The sequence below is a fragment of the Atractosteus spatula genome, chromosome 1 (genome assembly GCF_055471065.1).
Source record: "Atractosteus spatula isolate fAtrSpa1 chromosome 1, fAtrSpa1.hap1, whole genome shotgun sequence".
NCBI lineage: Eukaryota > Metazoa > Chordata > Actinopteri > Semionotiformes > Lepisosteidae > Atractosteus > Atractosteus spatula.
Genome location: NC_142706.1, coordinates 33,917,099 through 33,936,017, shown reverse-complemented (window position 1 = coordinate 33,936,017; position 18,919 = coordinate 33,917,099).

The following is an 18,919-nucleotide window of genomic DNA, read 5'->3' as shown; positions in this document are numbered from 1 at the left end:
ACCGGAAACAGTTAAATTATATTAATTGGTAGTGTTATTAATTTCATTCTTATTTCTAAGCTTTTTATTGCAAAACAAAAACACCTTACATAACTTCATCTTAACACTCCATATTGATTTAATTATAGATCTCTTCATGTGTTTGAAAGCTTCAGAACCCTGTTAGTGCCAGTAAAGCACTGTGTTAATTGCTGAGAATTCAAAACCTGGAGCTATATGATTGTCCTGAAAATTAGTAACTGGTTTACAGTTGTAGCTGAAAATAGGATTGTTGAAACAAATAACAAGATGTTTTTTATCTTCATTCTTTCAACCTTTAAATTTTATACATTAAGCCATATTGATAAATCATTTTTTCTAGAACATTCAGATGACAAATCTGTTTGCAGAAAATGTATGCTTTATGCACATACAATAAAACTGTTAATAAAAAGTTAACCTTATTATGAATTATAAATAAAATACAAATGTACACCAAGGTTTTTCATTATTTAATAATTAAAATATGAAACAATGCAAATGTGTATTAGATGTATTAATACCAATAACAATGACTGTAAGAATACTATATATTTCTAAATAAAAATATTAATACAGATGTATTTATGGCCTGCAAATATATGAAAAAATAAATTCTAAAATGTAATCCTTTAATGATTTTTTTATCATTAGGTTGGCTCACAATGCTTCATTAAGCTTATCTTTTTGAAGTCCCCTTGATTGCCCCAAATTTTAAAAGTGTGACAGAATGAACCCTTAAATAGGTGGCTGAACATGGGTGACATAGTGGCAGTAGTTAGCATTGCTGTCTTGCAGCACTGGGACCCTGGGTTCAATTTCAGACCCCGGGTGCTATGTGTATGTTTGTATCTGCATGAGTTTGTATGTTCTCCCTGTGTTTCTGAGGGTTTAGTCTGGGTGCTCTGGGTTCCTCCCACAGTCCAAAAACATATTGGTATATTTATTGGCCTGGGTGTGAGTGTGCATTTCTTCTGTGATGAACTGGCATTTGACCTTATTGATCTGGTACCTATGAGAGAATTCCATGCAATATAAAAATTAAATGCATTTATTTGTTAAATAGAAATTAACTAATGCCAAGGTTAACCATAAAACACAAACTGAGCTTCCCAGTTGTATGATCAGTACAAAATGCTAAACCTCATGCTGATTTCCTTATATATGGAAATGAATCAATCTCTTCTGCTTTGGGACTGTTTTTTGTCCCCTAGTTGTGGTATTCATTTAGAACTGATTGAAAAATAAAATCCAAATGTAACTAGAATATTTTAGCCATAAACTACTGCCTTCCATAAAAAAGTTCAAGCTTTGTTGCAGCTGGACTTTACAGTATAACTATACACAGCTTCCATCAAGCTAAATGACCAAATGATTAAAAGAGAATTAAAATCATGTTGGTCACAGAACAGTGGTCTTTACAGTCCCTAGTGAATGATTTCGGGTATGAGCTGACAAAAGTAGATTACAATGACCAGCCATGCAACCTGGCAGAGCTGGACATAGTCTGCAAATGGGAGTGGTCAATTATGGTCAAAGGTACTGTATAAGAAACTGTTAAAATGCTTCCTGAGGTAAAATCAAAGGAGTATTCACAAAATACTGATTGCCAGGTTCTGAATATACTGTATCTGAACATCATGCATTAAGAAATATCGTTGAGTATATTTGACAAATGTTCTATTTGTACATACAATATTTAATATTTATACAAGTATTTGGTTTTGACTAATTTGTAGCAAAAATTGATGTGATTGGAATTACTTTGAATTTAATGTTATATCACATACATTTGGAGGGTATTATACTTTCTAATGAAAAATATGTTTAAATATGCATTTTCTGATTTTTCTGATTCTGATTTTATGATTTTTAAGTTTTAATTTGAAGGAATATCAACAATTTGTAGAAAAGTCTTTTGTTTGTTGGGAGTCTATCACATATCCAAGGGTAACAACTAAAACAAACTGGCATAAATGGGTAAAATGTTTCCAAGATTACTGTTCAATTGTGACCTCATTAATCTGGTGCCCATGAGAGAATTCCATGTGTCGAAGAAAAGTCTTCACTCAGGTTAGGTGTGGTCAAGCAGAATCCCTTTATTCATGTGCATGGGGAGGATATAATCATGCAGATCTGAGAGCAGACTCTCATACAGATCTGTGAGTAACCTCTCCACCGAGATGATAAATGCAATGAGTTTTATACAGCAAATTCACACAGGAAAGCTCATTCTAAGTTTTCATATTAGGAGTTATTTTTCTTTCTTCAAACATTTCTTTGTAATTGACCACGTTCTTCTTAAGAAGCAGTTCTACCTTGTATACAGACAAAAGGAAGTATATAAATAAAAGGTGTGAAATGAGCTAGACATTCTACTGTTGTAGTATTAATATCAAAATGTCAAATAATATGCTTGCAATTGTTCTTTCATACTGTTGCTGGGTAAAAAGCATTTTTCAAAGCCAACTAGTCACTATCTTATACACTTAAAAAAAGGTAAATGCTAAAATTCTTCCTCACATGCAATCTAAAAATAAAAGACATTCAATTGTTAAATAGGAATTAACTCATCCCCGGTTTGTTGATAATATCAATGGGTTCAAATATTGCATTTAGTAACCTGTTTCTCATTAATTCTGTAATCAATATACTGGTCTCTCTTAAATATACCAATAAACCTGAAGAGGGTTGATGCAAAAGAAAAACATGATGTAAAAGAAAAACTCTTAAACAACTCCTGGATATACATGTAAGCATCTGGGTTCAGCAAGGGAAGAGATTATAACAATTACCAAATGGAAAAAAAAATCCACACCACATTTTACAATTGCAAAAATACAGGAGATATAGAAAACAGACCAAATGCCCCTTCCTTATTCACAGATGATATTCAGGACCTTTTGCTAACCAATAAAAGAAAGAAATGCCTAAAGGACAAAGTCAGAATTTTGCACTGTAGGCAACTTTGAACCAAGCATTTTCAGCATATTGATGTGCACGATATTCGTTTGTTATTTTTTATTGCCTTAAAGGTATCAAGAACAAGTTCAGGAAAAAAAATATTTCCAAGCCTCAATACTCTGAATTCTGCAGAGATCATTTTCTGAAATGTCTAATGCAATCTCATCCCAGAGTAACAGTGTCATAAAAATGAAAAAGGGGGGGTGTTTAGGCCCCAGGTGTCAAGAACTGTATGTATGTAAATTTTCATTGATGGGCCAGTGGCAGCCAAATGTTGATGCTGTTTCATGTCTGATCAAAGATCCTCTTAACATAGAATACCACACCTTTCAGGGGTAATGTGTGGAGGTGCAAACAGGTGTGACTGGACCTGAGATCAAGGGGGGGAGGGAGGGGTGAAGAAAGGAGAGGGTGTGATTGAATGATGCATCACTACCCCTGGCCACCTGTGTACAGCCATTTCCTGAACAAGCCCAGGGAAGTCAGACCTGTCCACACCCAAAACATCCCATGGGAAAGTTGAGTGCCTTTCTTAAGAAGGTTTCAGAAGCACCAGTGAGGAGGGAATGGGTGCTTTTGTAGAAGGAAAGAATACAGGAAACTGCAGCAGAGGAAGACCCACTTCACAAAAAACTGGACATGTGAACAAACAGGTTAGAGGGGTGAACACCAGGGAAATATTTTTTCAGGATGCTGGGACTGAGGAGGATGCCTAGAACTTCGCTGAGTCTTCAGTGTGGCATAAGGAGGCACGCCAGGTAACTGACCAGATCACAGTGCTGCTGGACTTTCCCATTGTGACAATTGTGTTTTGGTAACTGGGGTCAAATTAGATACTTGAGCTGTTCTGGAATGAGCTGACTTTTATATAATGTGCTCTGTATGTTGGATTGACAGTGTTAAATGTAACAATACTTTACATAGTAACATAGTAATTGGAAAATCTAAATGAGTGTAAAAAAAGATAAAATCTGAGCACAGAAAGAGAAGGCAAGATTTGAAAAGCTGTTGTTAATATAAGTACTCACAACACATCAGTAGTAATGACAAAAATGGAGACCATGGACCAAATGGACCATAGTCATTTGTATCCTTTTACTGTACATCTTCTAAAAACCCTCTGATTGTCCAATCTGTGTACTTATGATGAGCAAATGCATAAATGAAACCCTAATGGATATCAAAGTCTGTGCAAGTTATTTATAAAGAGGAATAACTTTACACTTTTTGCAACTTATAATGTAATCTGCACTTTGTTAATTGTTAAAATATTTAATTTTAAAGGTTTTACTATTCCTCGTTTTTGCTCAAAGTATCTAATCAAATTATCATAAATAGTTTTGTGAAGATATTTTTTATGAACCTCTTCTACCATTTTTCTTTTCATTTGCATTTCAACATGCATGCATGTGTGACCCACCATCCAGATAATTTATGTAGATACGAATTCTTTACTAGACCCCCTGTGGTTACCCACTTAATGCTTGTCTTTTGACTAGTGCTGTTTAAATTATTGTAGGAAGACAGCTTAAGTTTTAATGCCTGTCAAGCACAGCTGAAATACATAAAAATGTCAAGGTGACCAGAAATGTTAAGGTTGCCTGAGATTTGGATAATAATACCATTTCTTCAAACCCCTCTGTACAGATTAATCACATGAAAACTGTATTTTATATGTACAGACACTGTCAAACTCTGTTTTACACCTGAATAAACAGAAGAATAAATGACAAAGCTAGATTGCATGTGGTTTATATTTTTCCCTAACTTTCCCTAACTTTCTTCAATACAAAGACAATGTCCACTACTTATATTACTGTCAATGTTTCATTGGCTTGTCCTGGTGGACAGGATGCAGAGTAGCTTTCTCTTCATTAAGTTCAATCCTTTGAGGGTTCAGGTGTGGGTGAGATTAAACTTTTATAATAAAAACATATGGGATGGAGCAATACAATATACTGTGAAAAAAGTATTTAATAAAAACAAATATACATTGTTGTCCTCAAAACACTTTTTTTCTGATGAGCTGGGTATGTATTTATACACAAAGCATACCATGACATTATGATATTAAAGTAAAAAATGTTAACTTCATCTGTTATAAGCCATTCATCTAGCAAAACATTTTTAAATTCTTTTTAAGTGTATTTTTATGTTTTGTAGGCTGTAAAACTGAATTTGATGTTGATTATTTTTTATTTTTATGAATTTTATGTTCTCTCTGCAAGCAGTCCCGTTAGATGGCTTTAGTATCTATCTTTTCGACAACAAAGAACTGTCTGAGATTGGGCAATGGCAAAAATTGCAATTTTGTTAGGTTTTGGTTTTTCATAAATGTAGAATTTCAGGATGCCAAAAATGTTTCAGATAGTGAAGGGTGTTAAGTGCAATGTCACATAGCGGTAAAGGCGATAAACTCTGTGATTTCAATCTGCCCTTAATTTAACTGTTTTTGATACTTTGCTTTAATTAAGTCTTACTTGATGACCTTTTATTACAATTTTATAGTATAACCAAACTTAGGAAGGATTAGAGCTGTCATCACAAAATAGCAACAACAGTATAATAAAAATATGACTTGAATTCACTGATGATCCCTGCTTAGCTCGAATTCAGTCTGTATTTTCTAAATGCTTTAAATGCTTGGTCATCTACAAAAACCCATAATGGAATCATTTCCCACTATCTGTTTCATAATCGCTTCATTCAATTTAGAGTCACTGAGAAGCTAGAGCCTATCCCAGCGTGCAACAGGCACAAGGTAGGATACAACCTAGACAGGATACCAGTCCAAAACAGGGCAGACACAAGACACATACATCGAGAGCCAATTTTCTCAAATGCCAAGTTATAAGCCAGGATATCTTTTGACTGTGGCAAAAAATTGGAGAACCCAGAGAAAATCCACATGAACATGAGGAGGACATACAGATGCAGCCATTCAAAGTGCGCGCCACAGACACGTACTGGGGGTAATTGGCTACGGCCTCGCGCATCATGACACTCGATGACGCAAAATTCCACGGTACGTGATTGGTTGACCGACAGGGGCACTAGTGGTGCATTGGTCGGTCATAGAAAGATTTAAATGTCTTTACTGTGCCCGTTTTAGTATTGAATATTTATATGGAATTTAACCACTGAAGGGAAATCTTAGTAGCTGAGCATAAAAAGATTAGGAGCATAACGCATGTGAAGGCCATAAATGATATTAATTTTGGAACATAAACATACAGTATTACAGTATATGGCTGGTCTCGGTACTTTAAAGAAAAAATACACACCAGTATTCCATTTCTCCCTAAACATTTTAAGCATCATGGTCTTTAACATGTGAAATAGCGTGTAAAAAAGTGGTAGTTTTAAGCTTGTCTGCTAATATAATATGGAATTGCATATCTAAAGAAATTAATAACGATATAATTATATTCGTGTACTGCGACAGGGCTGTGTAGGGCTGTTTCGCCTCTCTTCATGCGGCCTTCCCAGTAGCCTACTGGTTTACGTGCCTGGTTAATAACCCATGGGTTGTGTGTTCAAATCCAGCTGGCACGGTGACTTTTCTTTTAACAAACATTTCTTGTTTGAAAAAATAGAATAGCAATACTATGGACAATTAATTGACTTTTTATATTTCTAAATATCACAACATGATCGAATTTAAGTCATTTTTAATAACAACGAATAGTCACCTTCTTTCCTACTGACAACTGTCCCTGCTTCTGCTTCCTGCTTCTATCGTGTGTGTGTTTTTTTTAAATACATTTTAGAAAAGTGTAATCTATACTACAAAGCTGTACACCACCTGCTATATAGATACATATTGTAATACTTTCGGGTTCAGATAGGACGGACACAAGAACTCAGACTTGCAGAGTTAAAGCAAGTTAAAGCTTTTATTTTTCTTCTCCATCACCACCTCCCAGTCCGGCTCTCCCGCACCCCCGACCTGAGACACACAGCCCCCGCCCGCCAACAGCGCGAGAGAGAGAGAGAGAGAGAGAAACACCCAGGGGTGCAGAAGCAGGATCCTCAAGAGATCAACAAAGACAACAGAAAAAGATATGTGTACTGTATAAGATACTGTCCATGGGAATCCAAGCTTTTTTATCTATGCTAAGTAGTCTTTAATATTTCTTCATTACACAGTGAAGTCAAAATTCCGGGATGTGCCTATGTACGCTTGGCAAACGTTCCGAGGTAAAATTGTTCCAGCATGGGGGTACCTTTAAAGTGGAGACGATGGCACCGAAAATTTGTGGTGTGCCCTCTCTTTAAAGCCCTGGCCAAATATGAACACAGTACGTAGTTATAATTCAAACTGAATTAAAAACTACACATCCCAGTTACCATGGTGGTGCTTGTGATCATTGCGTTTAACCAACGAAACAGGGCGAAAAATCAGTCACATGACTTTGGGGCTGAGTTTCGAAAGCTTAACCTATCAGCAAGACAGCAAAGACATTTTTCCAAGAAAGTTTAGCCTTTGTCACTAATGAAACCACTAAATAAAGACATACATATAGAAATGGACAATTAATTGACTTTTATATCTCTAAATATCACAACATGTTCGAATCCACGTCATTTTTAATAACAATGGGTAAACTGGGTAAACTATCACAAAGCTTTAGAGAACTTAACATTTTTATCAACAAATTGTAAATACAACGTTTACATTGGCGTTATTAATTTTTCACTTGAGTGTATGGAGGATTGTGAGAGCAGACCCCCCCTCTTAGGCTCCGCAAATGATTGTTTACATTTTTATTAAGAAATGGAGGCTGTATGCATTACAATATAAACATTTACTGTCAAACTTTAAATCAACAGTTGATTTAAAGACGATCTGTCAAAGTGCAATGAAATATAATTTAAACTGTATTACAGCAGCACAATGTGCTTTTTCATCGTGTGTCTCTCTCTGGTCGGGGCGCGGGAGAGCTCGCTGGCAGGTGGTGACGGAAAGAAATAAAATAAAGGCAGCTTTTAACTCCGCAAGTCACACACCAATACTCCATTTCCCCCTAAACATTTTAAGCACCAAAGTCTTTCATGTGTTTTTCATCACTCTCTGCGGGAGTGCTGGCTGTAATGAATTAAACCAGTTTCACAGGTATTTTCAAGTGGTCGAGTCTTCAGCGGGAGGGGGGAACAAGCTGCCCAGCCATGTGGAATGCTACAGAACCCTAAACAGACAATACACACTAGCCGAATATTTGACCAAGATATCCAGACACAGCTGTACGAGCTCCACCAGTAAAACTCAAAGTATTACGCTGGTCCACACTATTTGCAACCGTCATTTTAAATGAAAAGACTTTATTTTTTCATCGACAAAAAGTAACACCCACCACAGCATTTCGTTGATCTAACTAACAAGGATGGGACATTAGCTAGCCAATATGATAAAGGAATAACTATTTTATTTCTTTAGCACATTTATTTGAACATTTCCATCGATTGTACAAGCACTGAAAAACTGTTCAAACCCTAGTTCGTCGGGCATTTTCTTTTACTATAACAGAAAAACTCCCTTGCTTTTAACAGAGCGTTTCATAATTTCTAACAACGAAAATTATTTAAACTGAGACACTTTTATCATTCAACGAGAGCTCAAAATATCACAAGGATCCTCAAAAGATCAACAAAGACAACAGAAAAAGATATGTGTATAAGATACTGTCCATGGGAGTCCAAGCTTTTTTATCTATGCTAAGTAGTCTTTAATATTTCTTCATTACACAGTGAAGTCAAAATTCCGGGATGTGCCTATGTACGCTGGGCAAACGTTCCAAGGTAAAATTCTTCCAGCACGGGGGTACCTTTAAAGTGGAGACGACGGCACAAAAATTTTTTGGCATGCATAAAAAACAGCAATTCTGTCAGTAAGCCCTAAATGAATTAATAGCAAACATGGTTTACATAAAATACATTTTTCCAAGAAAGTTTAGCTTTTGTCACTACTGAAACCATTAAATAAAGACATAAATATAGAAATCTTAAGATTTGTAAAATACATGACTTTGCTAAAATGTATTTAAAAATAAAAACGATTACAAACGCCAGCGGAGAGAGAGAGTGCTTACTTTGTCAGCACCCAGACAAAAATACAATGCTTTTATTCATTCTTAATCAGATGGTGAGATTAAAGGGGGAGCGATAAGGTTGAAGGTGAGGAAAAAGATTCCCTTCCCCCCACGGAAAGACAGACACATGTTTTCACAGTTTAGAAGTCCCCTAGATAAAACATCAACTTTATTTAAACTCCAACGAAAGTATTAATGGTTTTTAATTACCGTACTCTTATGGAACATGCCACCAGCCATCTGCATGAAAAAGCACATTGTGCTGCTCTAATAGTTTTAATTAATTAAAAGTCTAAACAGTATCAGCTTATTTATGGGTCGTAATTTAAAAAAAAGTCCAAAACCGCACTCAAAATGCAATTTAGCGCTTTTTGGCAAGAGGAGACACCAAAATTAATAATGTAACATGCTACTGTTTGTGCATGAACACAGTTACTATATACTGCTATTTCTTTAGATACGCGATTCCATGTTTTTTTTTATTCCCTGGCGGGACCGAGAGTCCATAAGAATCGAGTAATAGGTTTCATTGCGCTTTGACAGATCGTCTTTAAATCAATTGTTGATTTAAAGTTTGACAGTAAATGTTTATATTGTAACGCATACTGTACAGCCTCTATTTCTCTATAAAAATCTAAGAGATCGTTTGCGCAGCCTAAGAGGGGGGCGAATGCACTACAATAGGTTAGCATACTGTAGAGGAAAACAGTATAGGCATCGTTGATATGAGGACTTTTGAAACCAAGTTTCCCAAATTTAATATGTGCTTTTCTATATTTATTGTAAATTGATTGTCCATAATATTGCTATTCTAAGCAAGGAGCGCTTCACCCCGCCTGCTGTGGGAAGAGTTGGCTTATTCCTTCCCTGCCTCACCGAAGGCAGACCCTGCCAGGCTTTCGTCGACACCGGTTCGACCATCACCCTGCTGCGGCCTGGTGTCCTGCCGGGCACCGAGGCAGCTGGACCCCCAGGGTGCTCACCGTGCACTTTGGAGCTGCGAGGGTGAAACACCCCTTCTAACTTGCCCCAGTCCGTGAGGACTGTATCCTGGGGTTGGACTGGTTGCAGCAGGTGGGTGGTTGCCTTGACTTGGGCGTGAAGGACGGGGTGCTGCGCCGGGGGTGGCGGGTGCCCTCCAGCGGCGAGGTCAGGTGGCAGTTTGTGGTGTCACGGTTGATCCTTTGGGCAGTTCTCCAAGCGGTGCACGGCCAGCTGGAGGCCGCCAAGCAGTGACCTCGCCACTGGAGGGCACCTGCCAGCACCGGCGCACCACCCCATCCCTCACCTCCAAGGCCTCCCACAGTGCACAGAGTGCTTTACAGACCGGGTAGGGGCAAGCTTATCTCACCGTACTGGGAGTCAGCTCTGGCACGCTTGCCCCGACACCCGCGGCCCCCGACAAGCCAAAGCGACGCCCGCCGCTTCCACCTCCGCTTTCCGCTCCGGTCAACCCACACACCCCGGACACCTCCCGCCCCGCCCACCGCGAGACTGATTCATTCCCCCTGCCCCAACAACTCTCGCCGGCCCAAGTCAAGGCAACCACCCACCTGCTGCAACCAGTCCAACTCCAGGATACAGTCCTCACGGACTGGGGCAAGGTACTGTAGAAGGGATGTTTCACCCTCGCAGCCCCAAAGTGCACTGTGAGCACCCTGGGGGTCCGGCTGCCTTGGTGCCCGGCAGGACACCAGGCCACAGCAGGGTGATGGTCGAACCGGTGTCGACGAGGGCTTGGCAGGGTCTGCCCTCGATGAGGCAGGGAAGAAATAAGCCCCGGCTGTGGCCAACCCTTCCCACGGCAGCAGGCGGCTTGAAGCGCTCCTTCTGGCTTTCCAGAGTGGGGGTAGTGTCGCTCAAGGGCAGCCTTCCCCCCTTTAGGCCGCCCCGCTCCTGTTTCCCGACGGCCTCCGGAGTCCCCAGGGCTCCAGCGCCCGGCACTCCCGTGCGATGTGCCCCCTCTCCCCACAGCAGTGGCAGATGACCAGCCGTCATTGCTCCCCCAGCATCGCCGCGCTGGCCGTCTCCTCCTCCCCATCTGATTCCCCGTGCACCCCTCCGTTGGTGCCCACCGGTCTCCTCGAATACGGCATCAGCCTGCTCAGCCAGAGCCAGGGCCTGCTCCAAGGGGACCAGCGCGGCCAGCATCAAGTGACGCTGTACCTCAGTCGGCGCCAGGGCCCAGAGGGACGCCTGGAGCGCTATCTCCCGGTCGGCCTCCTCCAGGAGAGTAGGGTAACCCTGGCGGGCTAAGTAGGCCACGTCTGTGGCTGTTACCTTCACTGTTACCTGGATACCTCTTTATTTAGAACTCACTCTTCCCCCTGCCTGTCTGGCTTCTTTTAATCCTTCTGTGGCCGGATTGCAGTGGGTAAGATGTTTTTCCAAGAAAAAAAGAGAAATTAAAAAAAAGAGAAATTTCACCAGAGCCTCTTCTTGAGTCTAATTTTTAGTTTAGAAGGATTCAAGCAGGATTTTAGATGTTAGATTTTAGATGATTTTAGATGAAAGATAATTCCCTATTAATCAAACTTTAAGAGTATGTATCGGCTTGTCCCCCCCTCCCGCCCCTCTCTGTGTACAGTAGAGCCTCCTGTCCTGGATGGTGGAGCCCATACAGCTGTGTCTGGAGAGAATCCAGGGTATCAGCTTCAACCACACGGCTGTGCAGCTTGTTCCCCCCTCCCGCCCCTCTCTGTGTACAGTAGAGCCTCCTGTCCAGCCAGTACAGGAGGCTCTACTGTACACAGAGAGGGGCGGGAGGGGGGAACAAGCTGTCCAGCCGTGTGGAATGCTACAGAACCCTAAACAGACAATACACACTAGCCGAATATTTGACCGAGATATCCAGACACAGCTGAGCTCCACCAGCCAGGACAGGCAAATAAGATACACTCCACAGACATTCACAACAGTGACATATCATAAAACTTTTGCACATATTGTTAAATTATTACTTGTTTTTCAGGAAGTTAAAAAAACACTAAAATTACTTATCCAGTCTGTGGAAATAAAATTATTTTTCAAGCAATGCACCTAACGTCGGGCAATGTGTTTTTTTTAATCCAACATTGACAGCCACATCTTAAATCTTGTCAGTCAGCTCTTTTTTCTCTATTTGAATTGTGGCGATTCAAACAACTTGGGATAACAAGTGGTCTCAAAGTCACCGAGCTCACAGAGCTTCAACAACAGATGACAACTTCCTTAGTCCTTCCTTAGTTTTCCTGAAATTGTCAGATTATGAGTGAATAAAAGCATTTTATTAAAAACACGTTTGCGTTTGTTTGGGAGCTATATTATGTATTTTTCATATGTAAGATATAATGATGTGTTCCTGCTTACACATCGCATGACTTTAAAAGCTAGAAAAACAGGTTTCGATTCACATTATCTGGCAAGCCTTGTTTTGTCAAAGGCCAGCACATACTTTGAAAAGACCGCAAATGTATTAGCAAGGGTTAATTGCACTATGGATGGATCGCACAAAGAAATTTAAAATAGTCTTCTTTAGGTGTGAGGGCAGGAGTGGATCGCAGCAGGCATAATCAGCAAATAAATAAGAAAACAAAGAACAGGGCAGGTGAGACGAGTATCCAGAGAGCGAGTGATCAGAAAAAGGAAACAATTGTTACGCCGGGTTTTCGACGCAATTTTTTTAACTTGCTAATGCATCAGACACATTTCCTGGCGTATTGTGTTTTAAATAAAATAGGAGTGTTTTTCCCTAGTATTAGCTCATCGGTATGGTGTAAGTTTTATCTGTGCCATACTGTATACAGGTACAGACTTCAAGCTGCACCACTGTATCGCTTTGGTAAGGAGACGGACTATGGCCAAAATCACGAAAGTCTGATAAAGACAGTCTCACGTTTGTGGACAGTCTGTCCACAAACAAGACATTCCTGTTAGACAAGAGGAATGTAAAAAAAACAATTACTTTTTGTCAATGAAAACCCGTGTATGTGTCTCTCTCTCTGCTGAATGAATAAAAGCATTTTTATTAAAAACGTGTTTGCGTTTGTCTGGGTATTTACTTTGTAATCTGTGGTCCTTTTAACTGTTTTTACATCTACTGTATTGCTTTGAGATGCCACTTTTAAAGGTGATATGTAAAATAAAGTTTTTTATTATTGTTATAGAGAAACATGATCAGATTTTCCCTGGTTCAGAAAAAAAGATCTAAAGTATACTAGTTTGTCACTCTTCTCATTCCCTGTAATCTTTCCACTTGTATGTCATTAGAAAGTACAACGAGTTTCTGCTTTGTCTAAGGATGGTATCAAAAAGTAGTCTAAGTGGTGAGAAAGCTGTGCTTTCTGCATAATTAAAATATTTCTGATAAAGGTAGGTTGTGTACTTTTGTCCAACTGAGCAATCTTGCTTTCATAAAATATACCAACTTTTTAATGACTGATGATTAACATGCTGTAATACACAGTTTAAATTTAAAGCTCAAATGCTGTATATGAGGAGAGAATGCTACTTCCTTAGATACAAAAGATAAGATAAGATAAGATATGTTTGTTAAAAAAAAGTCATGGCTCCAGCTGGATTCAACCACCCTACACATGATATATAAGTTAGGAACCTAACCCACAGCACCACTGGCAAAGTCACATGAGGAGTGTTGAAAAAGCCCTACAGAAATAGTATCAACAGACATTGTACAGCGTGTACTATTCTTGTGTTGCGGTACATGAATATAATTATATCGTTATTAATTTCTTTAGATACGTGATTCCATATTATATTCCCTTTTAATCAAATTCTAAAAGTATGCTTGTTGACTCCGGTATCACGTTAGTTAAAGACTTTGATGCTTAAAATGTTTAGGGAGAAATGGAATACTGATGTGTATTTTTTCTTTAAAGTACCGAGACCAGCCATATACTGTATGTTTATGTTCCAAAATTAATATCGTTTATGGCCCTCACACACGTTATGCTCCTATTCTTTTTATGCTCAGCTACTAAGATTTCCCTTCAGTGGTAAAATTCCATATAAATATTCAATACTTAAACGGGCACAGTAAAGACATTAAATATACATATACATACTGTATACAGTACAGTTTGCATACAGTAATATGTTTATGTTCCTAAATCAATCTCTTTTATGAGCATGTGAAAGGCATGGTGAATCGGAGATTCTCAAAAATTACTGTACTTTGCATGATTGGAAACAAATGTGTGATTGCAAAATGCTGTGGTGTTACTTTTACAAAGACAGTCAATGAATAAAAGAATGTGGACCAGGGCAATACTTTGAGTTTACAGCTTGTCCAAGGTCATTCATTATTAATACTATTAGTAATATCTTCGTTAAAGACTTTGATGGCGACAGCTCAAACATGAGAGTTTGAGCTTTATTAGCTCCACCTTGCGGAAATTCCGGATACTATTATTTTACTTGCGGTATTATACAAGAATTTACGGTAACTCGCGGTAGACTGCGTAAAGCACACTGCAAAATAATGCGGTATCGCCTGCTCGTTTTGAATGGCTGCATCTGTACTAACCCCATGCTGATAGTACCTGAGGTCCAGAATTGAACCCAAGGCCCCAGCACGTACAGTAGTAAGCACAAGGCAGTAATGCTAATCACTGTGCCACTGTGACACTCCTGACTATGATTTCAATTTTCTTTTTATAAAAGTTCACATAACTGTATTCAACTTGCTTACTGATTTTCTTAACAACACAAAGTTAATTGAGAAAATCTATAAAATAGAATATTTAAGGAGTAAAGTTAGCTTCCTGTACCTACTTTTTACTATGTTTTCTTGTTTTCTTTGTATTTCCATCTTTTTCACCTTCAGTAAAGTGTTAAGAATGCTTGGAGGATTCCAACAAAACAAGGAAGTGGTCACAATGTTCTTCATTGTGAATACTAAATCAATTCTAAACTGAATTGTTTTCAATAAGCCAAAAAAGTAACCTACTCATGCATATAGAACACAGAAAGCCTGATTACAATATTCTAATCAGCTGCATTTTTAACTACATAATTCTTTGTGACTTAAAATTGCTGTCCATTTTTATTGATGCACACACACACACTTATGACTTTCTGGACATAAGACCTTTCAATGTGTATTTGAGATTGTAGAACTACTTCACTATTATGTTTCATGTTGTATTTGCAGGCTTTTAAATATATCACTTATTTGCTTATTCATATTAAAAACAGTAACTGAACTTATTGTTTTCTTGAAGTACACCTTGAGTTTGTTTTGAGAAAAAGTTAATTAATGAAAGACTATTGGTGTATATACTGTATATAATATATATCTAGTATATATCTGTGTACCATATCTGCCACAATTACATGCTTTTCTTAAAATCACAAGCACAAGGTGTTCCACCTGGAGGAACTTTAAATAGTGCAGTTGCCAAAAATCCTTCCTTCGAAATGATCAAAACCACAATTAAATTACAATTAAAATTAAAATTGAATTTTTAAAGTAAATTTAGAAATGCATTTTTGATCACTCCTCCATGTCTATCCAGCCCTTCAGTTTTTAGCAGCTGGTGCCTGCGATCTTCTTTATTTAGATCATATTATAGTTCTTAACCATTTATTGTAGACTTCAATGTGTGATGGATCTTATTGAGAAATAAGGTTTTGAAAGCAGTTTTGAACTTTTTAAAAGGATGGACCAGGCCAATGGACAAAATATGCTGATGAAATGTACAATTTACAAATATCTTATTTCTTACAAAAAAAATCAGAATGCAAGACAGACCAAAGGCAGAAAAGATCTATATTCCGTGCTTCACAGAGATGACTACTCAAGAAAAAATTTACTTTTTTGTGCAAAAAATGTTGTAAACAATTCTAAAAGAACATGAAATCAGAGCAAGAAACCAAAAAGCAAAAAAAAACCAACAACAACAAAGTGCATCAGGGACAAAATCACACGTCAACAAATTCAACCAATATGCTTTAATAATTTAAAAAAAAATGTTGCCATGTAGTTTAAAGTGATTGAGCCTCGGACAACTGCACTGCGACGGACTGGTGTCCCGTTCAGGGTGTACCCTGCTGTGACCTTGAATTGGAAGAAGTGGTTAGAAAATGAATGGATAGATGGAGCCTTGGACGACAAGCATTTTGGTCTTTTGTTCTTTTAAATTTAAGGAGTTTTACTGATTACTTATACAAGGTACTTATTACATGTATAAAACACATGGTAACTGTGTGTACTCAATTCATTGAGAAGGTTAAATGTAAGTGCATGCTGATCAAATAAATCAAAGGTCTGACAAGCAGGCCATTCTCAGATTGTGATTCATTGGTAAATGCAAACTATAAAAGAAATTTTACGTCTATGGAGCTATAAAACATTTTCGGTTATATATGCAGAACTGTAGAGTAGTGTTCTAGTGTTTGGAGGGTAGTGGAGGAATTTTAGGTACTCAAATATCTGTATAAATGTCTCCAGGTTGTTGTTGTAAATGAGAATTTGATCTAATGGATCTTCCTGGCAAAAGAATAAAATTGATGTGATTGTAATTCCTGTAGAATAAGGAATTTTCATTTTAAAACATGTTGTATTTATTTGTCTTATGAGCTTAGTGTGATTAAAGAGCTAAGAAGGATATATCAGTCTTGATGTTTAAGCCTTTGGAATTGTCTATGTTTTTTCTTTGCATAAAGTGACTTAGTTGAATAGGAAGACATTCAGATAATATCATAGGCCATGATATTTTACTCTGTATTTAAAAGAGGATTTGCCAATATTATTAATCATAATATATTTTATATATTGAAGCTTGTGTATATATAAACAGTTTGTTTGTCCATAATACAATTTTATCAAATGTTGATGCACTTGAGCTGTTGAAAATGCTTTGGTGTTTTGAATAGTTAGCTTACTGCAGTATATTTGGTGACATTAAACCACATAAAATAAAAACTCCTCAAATACCACTTTAGAAAAATATATATTTATTAATGAAATACAAATTCAGAAAGCTTCCTAAATTTTTACTACTGTACATAGTTTGATAATAAAACATATTTGAAATCTAAAAAAATAAGTATTGATTTAACAAACAGTTCAACAACCCTGAATAATCTAATTATTACATTAATCCTAAGCATTGTTTGGTTTAAAATCATGTTCAAATATGTATTACTACAAACAGTAAATAAACCCACTTTGCAATGAATTGCAATGGTTATCAGGGAAATTCATGATTAGACTTGCCATCTAATCTAAGAAACAGATTTTTTTCACAACAGATAAGACAGTAGTTTTAACTAATATTCTGACTGAAATATATTTACTCTATAAGATATTTTATATCTTTATTGAAAAATGAATGCAAAAAAACATGCAAAGTTTAGAAAAGTATACCTTGCTTAATCTACATTTTTAAAATTGTTTTTGAATGATTATTTTCATTTTGAGTCTAGGTGTCTTTGTGTAAAACACAGCAATGCAATTTGCTTATTTAATTAAATTATTTTAATCATAAATGTAATCCATTTTTAAAATGAAACAGGAAATTGAAAATACATACAACCTTACATGAGGTTCCAGAAAGCAGAAAATGCATATTGTATTATAAAGCTTTCTTTATGAACAGCTTGAAGTACAGCCACTTGTTCAGCAGTGTACAATTACAGCTCCATGTAATTACATAGAACAAAGTGCATCTGACATCTAGTGATTACCCCCTGCTTTGGTAAATAGGGGTTGAGAGCAAGTGCATTCTGGGAACAGACATCAAATGGCCTTTAAAGAAACAACAAGAAAACCAAAGCATTAAATAGGCCATACTTAAACATATGTATATTAAAGTAAAATATTATGAACAATTACAGAGGATAACAAATGCAGTGTATATTATATCCCTTCAAACTTAATGACACTTTGAATTAAAGGTTCTAAACTGCTGCCAGCCTGGTGGCATTTGCTAAAACGTTAATACAGTAAGTGCAAATTAACATTTCCAGGTGGCAAGTCTTAATATTTATTGTGCTACACAGCTTTTGTTAAAAGTGCACACAAATGTGGGAGGAGAAAGTAGAAATCATTGATTTATACATGAAAGCAAATGGATTACACAAATGATCTATAACATATCTTTAAGTCTGAAGTGATCAATTGAATCTTGGGTTTGAAGTACTGTATGAAATATCAATCTCATTAGCAAAGCTCCCACCATTGTCAAAACCTCAGGTGGTTTAATTTCATTATTATTATAACCATCATACCGTTTTCAAACTTGCTCTCATCAGATCTCGGTACTTAAGCAATACTTTGATGAGAATCCTCTGCAGAATTTAACTAGACTTAGCTCCCTTATGTTAAAGAAAATAGGGAATACTCCTGTTGTGCAACTCCAATCTGAATGTTTTTTTCCTAGTAATATAAGAACATAACCCAGTTTGTAAACAAGAGGCAATTCAACCCATTCAGCATGACTGTTTAGCTTGTTCTAAGCTTCGACAATTCTATGTGTAAAGAAGTGTCTCCAGTTCTCACTGGTTTTTGTTTAAGTTTTTATCAACGTTTTAGATTCCAGAATAGTTAGTAAACTTCTCAAGGCTGTAGAGAAGATATTATTAAGAGGGTTAGCAAACTGTGGAAACAGCACATTAAATTAAACAAAAACAATTTTAATTTAGATAGACTAGTAATGCCTTCAACTGGTAATGCCTTCTTTGTGGTATTGTATAATATTGGGTACCATTTTGATCACCATATTAAAAAAAATATATCGCTGCCCTGAAATCAGTCCAGAGAAGAACAACCAGATACATTACTACATGTATCTCAGGAAATGTCCTACAGTCACAGGGTAAAGGAACTGAACCATTTTTGCCTTTAA